The sequence below is a fragment of the Ascaphus truei genome, chromosome 1 (assembly GCF_040206685.1).
Source record: "Ascaphus truei isolate aAscTru1 chromosome 1, aAscTru1.hap1, whole genome shotgun sequence".
In the NCBI taxonomy this organism is placed as follows: domain Eukaryota; kingdom Metazoa; phylum Chordata; class Amphibia; order Anura; family Ascaphidae; genus Ascaphus; species Ascaphus truei.
Genome location: NC_134483.1, coordinates 512,922,450 through 512,934,723, shown reverse-complemented (window position 1 = coordinate 512,934,723; position 12,274 = coordinate 512,922,450). Strand labels below are relative to the sequence as shown.

The 12,274-nt window shown below is 50.1% G+C and overlaps 1 protein-coding gene across 10 annotated transcripts in view; it reads right to left on the bottom strand.

The window, feature by feature from the left end:
* The window catches only part of POLN (DNA polymerase nu), a 207,820-nt gene that overhangs the window by 154,517 nt on the left and 41,029 nt on the right, over window positions 1-12,274 (bottom strand). The window lies entirely within an intron of this gene.

Here is a 12,274-nt window from a genome sequence, read left to right as displayed (position 1 = left end):
GTGACGGGAGCTTTGTGACAGGCTATTAATAATACACAAAAATATAATATATATATAACTGGGTTGAACTGGGACGAGACTTAGGCCCGGGCCAAGAGGGGTGAGGCGATCCGAGCCGCGCTGACGCTGAGGCTCGCCTGCTGAAATCTGGGCGATTTCATGCCCATACAGGCGAGCCAGCGGGCGCGATCGGAGCCGGGGGGAGGTGATTGGAGGCGGGGCAGTGACGTCGCTGGGCCAATCGCCCGCGACGCACTGACGTCGACGTCACGGCGCCGTGACGTCGACACTGCTGTGCTGTGATTGGAGGTTTTCAGCCGACAGCGCGCTGAAAAACAGCTTGGCGCTCGGCTGAAACCTCCATCTCGTTAGCACGCCTGCGGACGCTCGACCAAGAAGAAAATGCCTCTGCTATGGAAATTTGGATTTTCATTTGTTAAATTTTTCCTAGCAAAGCATAGATTTGTTTTATGTCATTATATGTACTTTTCCTGACGAATGTGAGCTCTTCATAGTTAAAATTACAAAAGTACAAAGACCAAGAACGTTTGTGAGCTATAATTTCATGTACAGTATTAAGAACTCTCATTTTGATCCATCTTCAAGCAGTAATCCATGCTGCCCCATATCTTCCCCCCCCCCCCCCCCCCCGTTATTTGAAGCAGGGAGTCTTCCGGAGCTACTCTGCGGTCCCCCGACATCCGGAGACACCGTGGTTTCCATGCGGCAAGAGTTTTACATTTTTGTTGTTTCTTTGAATAAACAAAACAAAAAAAAAACTACAAGCATGGCCACGGGGCAAACCAAAAGCAAGCAATACCATCATCTCCTGAATATGTTGCGGCTTCCTATTAGCCACTCGTGCAAACCCTAACCCAGAGACCCCTTTGTGTTTAGTGAGCAAATATGTTTGCACCACGGAAGCCGGGGGATCACAGAGCAGCACCGGACCGTCCGGCTCAGATAAGGGGGTGGGGGAGATGGGGCCACATGGATTGCTGATGGAAGATGGATTAAAATGAGAGTTATTAATATCTGAAATTATAGTTCACAAACTTTCTTGTTCATATGTAATGTAGTATATGTTTATATGTAGTAGTAGTGGTAGTAGTATAATATTATTATTATTATATGTCACCTGTGCAGTTTTTATGCTTTTGTACTTTTGTCATTTTAACTATGAAGAGCTCTCATGTTCGTCGGGAAAGGTACATATAATGACGTAAAACAAATCTATGCTTTGCTAGGAAAAATGCAATATATTTCCTTAGTGTCACGGGAGACCGGGCCATTTACACCTTTTTACCAGGATCATGCATCGAGCAAAACAAGTTAATGAAATAAATTGTTAATATATTCACAGGAATAAGCAAGCACACAATGTTATACAAAATACAGCAAAAATACACACTTACTTGGGAATTGGGGTAACAACCTAAACTCTCCTAGTCCCTGTGATCCCTGATCACAGTTGCAAAAACAGGACAGAAAATATTCCAGGCAGCTTTTCGCTAAAGCAGCCCTTTTCTTGCTGGAGACTTACAACTGGAAAACTCTGGAGAACCCTTTGGAGAACCTTGGAGAACTATTTCATGGCGGCAAGGGGTTATAATACCTCTGATTACTGCCCTCCCACCCCTCCCCCCCCCACATCAGGAGCGTGAGAAAAATCTCTGCAGCTAATCGGAGACAAGCTGGTCTCACGGGACACACAGGGTTAGCTGGAAATTTGAATGAACCAAGGGGCAAGTGCAATTTGGCACTTCTGGCCCTTGATTCCCTCAATGCCACCCACAGTGACAGGCCCCTGCCAGTCTGGTGGGCCAAATGGAAATTCAAAGAGTGTCCATTGATCTGAAGTCGTGGGTACTTGACTTCTTCCCTCCTGTCCAAATGGTTTTGACACCTCAAACTTCTTCTCTGGCTTTTGATCCCCACTATATGAGTAGACACAGTGGAACTGTCTGAGAGTCCCAGCTCATTATACTGTGCACAAACATATGTTTTAAAACACACTGTTCCCTAAAATATACACTTTACAAATATCCTATGTCTTTTGGTTATGGGAAATAGAATAAGAAGCTGCACGTTATTTCTTAGTAGCTATATTTCCCACACTCTATACAATACTTAGGACTGGACTTTTAAAAGTCCCCTCACAATCCTGTAGCTGATTGGAGTACCTCCCTCCCCCCCCCCCCCCACCAGAACCTCTATACCGGTTCTGGGTGACCTGGGCATTTACTGGGTATCCCCATTAACCTAGGACCCCTTGACTGTTTCAGGGACACCTCACATCCCTATGCCCCATTTACCTTTATGGGATGTGCTGAAGCAGGGAACTTAGTGATGAGTCATGCCCTATACAGCTTCTGGGAGACCTGGGCATTAAATGAGTATCCGCCTTAACCTAGGGACCTCTTGTCTGTGTCAGGGACACCTTGCATCCCTATGCCTCCTTTACCTTTCTGGTCTGTGCTGAAGCAGGGAATTTGTCGGTGAGTCGCGTAACTGTTTTCAAGGGAGGATTTTGACCAGAGGTCTGTGCCTATATGTCTCCGGGAATCTGACTCCCGTATGCATTTTTGGGGTGGCTAGCAACTCTGGGCCCCATCTACCTACAATAGACACAATGTGACAACACTTTTACCGCAAAACCCCCCTTGAAACTCATAGCCAGTGAATGTCCACTGGTTAGCACTCCTGGAAAGGTAAAACCCACATAAATTCTTTATTGGTGCACAATGACATACATTTCATGTACAACCAATGGGTCCAAGAGCTGACTCTCTAAACCCCCAAATATGGTTCAGAGGTAACCAGCCGGGCCTAATATCTTTATTGATGGCCTGGCTACCCCTTCCCCGTCTCACTTAGAGGAGGCATTTTCATTCTTGGTTGTTAGTTGCATGTTAGTTTGCAAACTTAGCCTCACACCTGGACAATGCAGATTAACCCACTTTGCTAACACACAAATCTTATTGAAGCCAAAAGAACAGAACGCTTAACAAATGTCTTTTAATCTGCTGCAGATGATTTACCAAAAAAGTACATCATTCTAAGAACCTATAAGCTTTGGACAGAAGTTACCTTCGTTCTAAACTGCAGCTGTGACGATTTCATTTAAACTTTCATCCAAACAAATACATAAATTACTATTTTATTCCATATTGTATTAGGTGCTCTGTTATGGAAAAGGTTAAATTAAATTTTCTCACACGTCAATTGTTGTTTATTTATTAGGGCTCATCTTGGAAACAAATAAGAACACAGGAAATACCAATACCGGGTCGAACCGTGATCCACTGTAGCTCTTCATAATCAGACAATTTGAACCTACAGTAGAGGCAACGTTTATTCTAACATTTGCCGTAAACTAGCCGGGTTACATTCTGGGTATGTGCTGGGTATGTGCTGAATATGTTCTGGGCTAGTTTGAGGCACGTTTAAGGCATTTCTGCATTGACTAACGACCCATAGGATTAACACAGCAGGGATCCCTGGCAGTCCAATTCAGTTTGAATGGGACTGCCAGGGACCCCCGCTGTTAATCTGATAGGCCATTAATCAATGCAGAAATGCTGGGGCTAGTTTAAGGCAAGTTTAAGGCATGTATTCAGAATGTACCTGGGTGTTTCCTGGGTTTTTTGGGGAATTGCCACTGGTTTTTGTTCGAATAAGAGTTGCCTCTACTGTAACTATTTTGTACAATGTTGCCATCTGCAAATGTTGCTACCTCGCACCATACCCTTTCCCCTAGATTATTTATGGATATATTAAAGCGTACCAGCCCCAATGCCGACCCATGCAAAACCTCAGTGTAATCTCCTCCATATATACAAATATATGTATCTATCCTTTACACTCCTAATCCCCATATGCAGCTTTTCAATGTGCTTTCACTGCTACATTACGTACAAATATAGATTATTTTTATAGTAATTCAATAGATTTTTTTTCATCGTTGACTGAATTTTATTTCAAACATAATCCCTGATATACAACGTAGCTGTTTCTGACACTTATAGCTGTTGTACTTAAATCACTTTTCACTTTGCCTTCAAGTCTTTTTTAATGAATGTTCCTCCTTGATGACAGCGGTAATACAGCATTAACATTTAGAATAACAACATTACCTTTTAGTTTATGCAGAAGAAATGCTGTGTGTGCATGTCATGTATAATTCCCATTTTGTGCATTTTTTTTTAGCCAATCTTATACATGCCTCATGGAAATGAACCCAATAATAATGATAAGACACGAGATACTGAACAACAAAGGAATTAACTCAGAACGTTTGTTAACAATGGATGCACCTTCACACTGCTGAAACATTTTGTCAGTCACCACATTGAGTAAGGACGCATCCATGGTGAGCAAGACCGCGCGTGCGATGCAGAGCACCGGCGCACAAGAAAACAAATACATTTGTTTATGTCGCGCAATGGCCGGGTCACGTGAGCAGTTCGCCCAGCTCGGTGACGCCACGGCTACGCCTCCGACACGCCTCCCTGTCGCGCCAACCCCTAGGCCACAAATCTCTCCTGCTACAGGCATGCGTGCGCGCACTAACCATGGACGCGGCCTAAGGAAAGTAAAACTAGGAGACATAGGATATTGTACCCATGATTCCCTCCTGCAGTACTCCTCATTTACCTGTAGGGGAGCACAGAGGAGTCAAGTTCAGGTCCAGAACTGGTAAGAACTAGAACAGTCCATGAGGCCAGCTGCCATCTCAGTTTGTCTATAGAACCCCACCCAGTCTGTTAGTTCTTTACTTGTCAAACTTTCTGCGTACAGGTCAGGACTCATGTTATTCTTTTTCCTTAGTGCTGCGACTTTCCCTGTTCCTTTTATCAGGCTTCCAGTTCTACTGATCTTCAGGTACCTTCTTGTTAGTGATTTTGTATTCCCTTTGCACACTATTTGCCCCCGGTTTATTATTTGTCCCGTGCTACTTTTGCTCTTTGCATGTAGCACTGCAATCCTTGAACTAACCTTGTTTTGTCCTGTTGTTTCCCTTAGCATTATTTGCACCCTGTCCTTGTTTGTTCCCCTAGCTATAATTGCCTTTTGCAGGTATCTCTGCATACTTTGCAGTCTCCATTTTGTTTTCCTTTAGTGTAACAAGAAACCCTGTCAGATTTTTGTCACGTGTCTTTTGTAGATTTCCATGCTACTTCTGATAGCCATATAGCACTTTACGGCCCATTTGTTACAGCTTAGCATTGCTTAGTAAATATTTCCCCAAATGTTTAGAACAATATTTGGCAGGACCCAGCCATATTACGAAAAGGTGGTATACACAGGTGAAGAAAATTCTTAACCCTATAGGTGCTCAGTAGAAAGTTGCGGGTGGTGCTGTAAGCCTTAGAGAGATAGTCATATTGGAATCCTACCACACGGCTGTATAGAAACAGCTTGAATATATGACCTGATGTCTCTCCCAGCGGCTGGCTCAGAAAGAGCTCCAAAAACGCCGAGATAGAAAGACTCACGGTTGATGAGTGTGTGGTATGAAGGATGAAATAATGATGCTCCTCTGTGCCTTCAGCGTACCCCAAAGTGATGGTCCTGGCATCCGTAAGGAGCGTGGATGCATCCGCCGCCAACCCTCCTGCACCAAGCTGGTCGCAGGGGGCGGTCACGTGACCGGCGGTTCAGGCGTCGCAGCAGGATGACGAGACGTGGAATCAGCGTGTAGGCGTAGCACCAGCCCGGCGTGCCTGCAGTGTTAGTAGATAGAGAAAATCTTCCCCCAACGGGACAGGTTGACAGCAGCACAGCAATAGAAGGAGAGAGGCTGGGTTGAGTTAAAAGTAGACTTTAATCAGACATCGTGCTGACAGGTCCTCTGATGCATTTCGGTCCGTGGGACCTTTATCAAAGAGTGATTAATGGGGTAATTTGTATATGTATTGGGGGTGTTGGGGTAATTTGTATATGTATTGGGGGTATTGGGGTAATTTTTAAATGTATTGGGGGTATTGGGGTAATTTTTATATGTATTGGGGGGGTGTGATTGTGTGTATATGTGTGTGTGTGTGTGTGTGTGTGTGTGTGTGTGTGTGTGTGTGTGTGTGTGTGTGTGTGTGTGTGTGTGTGTGTGTGTGTGTGTGTGTGTGTGTGTGTATATGTATGTATGTATGCGTCAGGGAGCGTCATTACGTCAGACGCACTGACATTGAAGTCAATACGAAGCGCTGGAGCGGACCTATCCAAGCGCAGGTGCTAAAGAGATTTCATCACACGGAACTGATTTCTTGGACTTTTAACAGCACACCAGCCCTGGAAACCTGCGGGGACGCTGATCCTTCACCAACGGAGCCTGGGACTGTCCCTAAGAGCTTGCAGTTTGAACCGGATGGTGGTGATTATTTTCACAAATGCTTGATTTTATTGTACTTTTGTAAGTGCATTTTTTACCCCCCCTCTCCCCCCCTTCCCCTCATTAAATACTATTTTACGCTATGGGCGTGCGCTCTCTCCTCTTCTTTTCCTTATATATGTATGTATATATATATATATCCCATAGCCTCTTTGCATACCCAGTTAAAATCAACCCCACACTGATGAGACCCATTAAGGTCGAAACAGCTGTCTGTGGGTGGTTTTCTGGGTATGCACCTTAACCCTGGCTGTGCTCAAAGCTGTGACCATGCAGCAAGCTTAAGCCTATAGGGAACCATGTTAAAAATGGTTTTTGAGGCAAAAAGTGACACTGTGTGCGCATTTGCATGTCATTTCCCAGAATCCCTTGCTGCAGTGGAAGTGCTGTATGCTGGGTGATAATGGGGAAAGGCGGGGTTGCAGATGAGCATACAGTTGTATTTGCATATTTGCTTTCCTGTGGAGGGTTTTTGTCACTTTTTTTTACTCACCATAACTTAACTCAGTATTATGGTATAGCCTATCCCATAGCCTATTTGCATACCCAGTTAAAATCAGCCCCACACTGATGAGACCCATTAAGGTCGAAACAGCTGTCTGTGGGTGGCCTTTTGGCTAAGATCAAGTGTCTTAGTCAGAGGGCCGAACGGAGAGTGACGGTCCGGAACCTCGGCCTTGTAGCATCGCCTTCGGGCTTAAGCTACATGCAGCTATTGGGGTGACGCACTAGATCTCAGGGCGATTCGGAACACGAGAGAGAGACAGTCCGGAACCTCGGCCTTGTAGCATCGCCTTCGGGCTTAAGCTACCTGCCGCTATTGGGGTGACGCACCTGACTTCTGGGCGATTCGGAAACACGAGAGAGAGACGGTGACTCACCTGACCTCTGGGCGATTCAGGACCAAGCGACAGGACCCCCGGGCTATGAGGAACGGTGAAGCTCTACCCCCCTGCGACGAGAAGGATGGCAACAGCGGCCCCCCAGACCGGAACGGAGAGGATGGAGGTCGCCACGGAGCCCGCCGGGACCACCCTGCGCAAGGAGAAGAAGAAGAAGACGAAGAAGGAGAAGCACACGGCACCCCCGGAGACGGTTCCCAGCAGCCAGGAGACGGATGGAGGAGGCCCAGCGGCTACCAGCTCCAGCGGCTCAGGCAACGTTGCCCCCCTCAGCGGCCTCACCCCCACTGCCAGCACCAGCAGCGGCGGCCCCAGCTCCAACCCTGGAGCTGGGAGCAGCAGCAACAGGAGGATCCCCCGCCTGGAACCCTGGATGAGGCAGACGGTGGTGATGCAGCTGAGGGAGGTTGACGGACAGCGCCCTCTATTGGACGCTGAGACCTTTGCCAAGGAGCTGGTGAGCAAAGCGGGCTTTACTCCGGACGAGATCCTGAGCATCCAGGACCTCAGGGGTGGCCTGTTTTTCGTCACCTTCGCCACGGCGGGAGCCTGCAGGAGGTACTGGGAGGCTTTCCAGACCCTGAAACAGGAGGTCCCCTTCTCAGAGTTCGACGTGAACTGCCCTATCCAGAGGGACGAGAAGAGGATCACTGTGACGGTGAGGAACCTCCATATCCCTGGAAAGGATATTGCTACCTTTCTGCGGCGCTCTTGCACCGTGGTGAAGGAGCCGAGCAGGATCAAGGACAAGTTGAGGTACTGGGTGGGAAAGTGGAGCATGGTAGTTCGCTTGTGGCCAAATCCAGAAGCGGCAGATCGGCTGCACCACCTCCCTCCCAGTTTTTCACTTGCGGGCAGCCCAGGGAGGATCTTTTACCCTGACCAGCCCCAGACCTGTGGTAATTGCGGGAACCTGGGGCATCAGTGGAAACAGTGCACCCTGAAAGCCTGCAGAAACTGCAAGAACACCGGACACGAAACAAAGGATTGTCCCCGCCAGAAAACCTGCGACCTGTGCGGAGAGACAACCCACATGTTCCGGGACTACCAGCTGAGGGTCAGGAGCTACGCAGAGGCCGCGGCGAAAGGCGCGACACCGGGCGCTCCCCTGACAGCAACCCAGAAGGCATCCAAGAAAACCAACCCGTAAAGGCACAAGGGGGTAAGTATAAGAAGGAGCAAAGGCAAAAGGAGGCCACCCAAACAGCGCCCGCTGCGGCTCCGGAGCCCGCTGTCCCTTCAGTAGCAGCCCCCACCCCCTCCCATCCCCACCCCTGCAGCAACACTCCCTCCCACACCCACTGCTGCTGCAACCCCCACCCTCCCTCCTACCTCAACCCTCCCCGCCCACCCACCACCCTTTGCCCCTCCCCCTATAACACCTCTCCCCAGCCCCGAGGCTGTTGCACCCCCCCCCTCTTACCCCCTTGCTACAGATACCGCCCCCAGAGCCCGGACCGGAATGGAGAAGCAGGGAATAAAGAGGAGAGCCCCTGAGACGGAAAGCCCGCACCAGGGGCTGGAGCAGAAGAGAGCCCAAATGCAAATCGGCGACTCACCCACTTCCAGCGACGCTGACAGCGACCTTGAAAGCGACCTGGAGGAGGAGGAAGCAGAGATGCAGGAGGCAGCCATTGCAGAGGAGCAGGCGGCCATTTTAGAACAACCACCTAGCGAGACACAGGTGACCGTGGAAGAGCTCATAAGAGAGGGGCGAGAGGCAGCAGAGACCCTCCTCCTCGATGACAACCTTGGGCAAACCATGGATCTGCTAGCCCAGCTGTGCGAGGAGATCAGCAAGACCACAAACGCCAGCGAGGATGGTAACTAGTATCACTGCATGTCTGTCCAACCCTTTATCCCCAAACTAATGGCGTCTTTTAACATTTTCTCCATTAACGTAAGGAGCATAGGAGAGCGGATGAGACGTGCCAGAGTACTAATATTCCTTTCTTTACAGAAATGTGATGTGTATATGCTACAGGAATGTGCCTTACCTTTTTCTCGGTCCTACAGGCACCTGAGCGGGCAGTGGTCTCACGGCCCCTCCTACTGGTCTGGGGGGAACGGGTGCAGGAACGCGGGTGTAGCCATTTTGATCCGGGGGGGATGTTTCACTGTTGATTTTGTCCATGAACGCGTCTGCGGCAGACTACTGGTCGTAGACGGTTCGTGGGCAGGGGAGCCGATTAGGCTCATCAATGTGTACGCCGCCCCCCCGGAGAAATGAGCGCTTGGAACTTTTCCAGCACCTTCGCCCTTGGCTCGCAACCTCCAGGGCAGTGGTGATGGGTGGGGATTTCAACTGCACGATTGAGGTGGGGGGGCTCGTGCCCCCCAGCAAATCAGCAAAGATAGATGTGACATCCAGGCTACTCATGGCGATGATTGGGGAGGCATCCCTGAAGGACGCAGTGGGATCTATGGGAGCAGGTGCCGCAAACTACTCTTGGTGCCACCCAAATGGTTCTGTGCGTTCTCGGATTGACTTCCTGTTCACCACCAAGCAGGTACAGCACAGACAGCACTCCATGGTCGCAGTACATTTCTCTGACCACAGAGCCATTCATCTCCAGGGGCGCCTGGGAGGAGGTTTCCCCCCAGGGCCAGGATCCTGGAAGCTGAACTGCGCACTGCTGGAAAGGGAGGAGATCATGGAGGAGCTGACAACAGCATACACAGCATGGAAAGAAGAAAAGGCCTGTTTCCCCAGCACTGCAGAGTGGTGGGAATTCACGAAGATAAGGATCCGCTGCTTCCTGCAGGCAAAGGGCAGACGCCTGGCGTGTGAGAGGAAGGGGGAGTTCGAGGGCCTGCAGCGCAAGCTGCAGTCCCTGCATGACCTCAAACGCTGCGGATGGAACGTGGATGACGACCTGGAGGAAACCAAGGAGAGCCTGCAAAAGCACTTTGAGGAGGAATCCAGACGAATCATCTTCCGTTCCAAGGTGGAGAACCTTGAGAGGGGGGAGAAATGCAATGCCTTCTTCTTCAAGAAACTCCACTCTGCCCACACGCCCCTGAGGAAGCTGCGAGACAAATATGGCAAGGTGCAGCAGGGGAAGGAGGAAGTCATGGGAGGCGTGAAAGATTTCTATGAAGACCTCTACTCCCCAAAAGCATCAGACCGAGACCAGGCTGACAAATTCCTGTCAGGGATTACAAACACCATCGACCCGGCAGGAAAAGCAGCCATGAACGCCCCCCTGACGCTGGAGGAGCTCCACGCTGCAACCAAATCCTTTAAGACGGGTAGGACGCCGGGCGGAGATGGTATCCCAGCTGAGTTATACACGAAGCTGTGGGACCTGATCGGCCCGGACCTGCTCGAGCTTTACAGGGAAATGGAAGCAGAAGGTAGGATGCCCCCAACGCTGAGGGAAGGAATGCTGACGCTCTTGTACAAACGGAAGGGGGAGAGGTGTGACCTCAAGAACTGGCGTCCCATCTCGCTCCTGAACGCGGACTACAAGATCCTAGCAAAAGTCCTAGCAATTAGACTGAAGAAGGTCATCAGCCAGATCATCCACCCAGACCAGACGTGCGGCATCCCCGGACGCAGGATCGCAGACAGCCTCGCCCTAATCAGAGATGCAGTCCACTACATCAAAGACCGCCGTGTACACGCGCCCCTGGTCACCCTTGATCAGGAGAAGACCTTTGACCGTGTCTTCCATGATTTCATGGGCAGGGTGCTGCGTGAGTATGGGATGGGGGAGATGTTCTGTTCTTATGTTAACCTGATGTACCTTGACATTTGCAGTGTGGCGATCGTGAACGGATGGAAGACTAACCCCTTCCCTGTCCTCTCAGGGGTTAGGCAGGGCTGCCCTCTTTCACCTCTCCTTTTTGTCTGTTGTATAGAGCTCTTCGCCCAGTGCATCAGACGAGACGCAGAGATCAGAGGGATCGTCGTGCCAGGACCCCAGAGACGCGAAGTGAAGTGCTCGCTCTACATGGATGACGTCACCATCTTCTGCGCAGATAGCCGGTCGGTGAAGACGCTGGTCCAGACGTGCGAGGATTTCGGGAAAGCTTCAGGAGCAAAAGTCAACTGCGGGAAGTCAGAGACCAAGCTATTTGGGCTTTGGAACCTGACTGCCGACCTCCTCCCCTTCCCCATCAGAACAGGCCTCATTCAAATCCTTGGAGTCTGGTTTGTCGTGGGGAGCGAGGGCGCTGCCCTAAAGAGCTGGAACGAGAGGCTGAACAAGGTGAAGCAGAAGATCGGATTGTGGCGCCTCAGACCCCTCACCATTGAGGGGAAGAAGCTGGTACTGCTGAACGAGATCCTTCCTGTCCTGCAGTACGTGGCCCAGGCATACCTGCCTTCGACCAGAACCTGCCAGGAGATCTCCATGGCAGTGTTCCGCTTTGTCTGGGGGGCCAAGTTTGAGAGGGGAAAGTGCGAGGTGATGTACAAAGAGCCGCACAAGGGGGGTAGAGGAATCCCCGACATCCCCCACTATGCTGCGCGCCTTCTTTGTAAGCAACTGCGTGTGGATCACCCTGAGAGACTGCGACAAAGACTCCTCTGGCTACTCCATGTCCCGCCTCCTACTCCTGCCGCTCTGGAGAGCACTGGGGTGGGACAAGTGGGACAGCTCCATCCCTTACAGCTGGCGCACGCCCTGGTTCTACAAGGACGTGAAGAAGTTCGTGAGGCAGAACAATCTGGAGGGAGAAAAAACAGACCTGTGGAAGCCAAAAGGTCATCTACAAAATTATCAGGGCTAAAGACATCATGGAATCGGTCCCGGGTCTCCACCCCAACACCTTTGGAACGGTGTGGAGGAATGTGGCATCGAAAAGACTAATGAACAAACACAAAGACATTGCTTGGCAGGCCATACACGGGGGACTCCCTGTGAATGCGGACAAGTACAAGAGCAAACTCAGCCTCGTGAGGCACTGCCCCAGGTGCAACCCAGTGGAGGAAAGCATCATACACACCTCTTCTGGAACTGCCCCTTTGCGCAGGCCT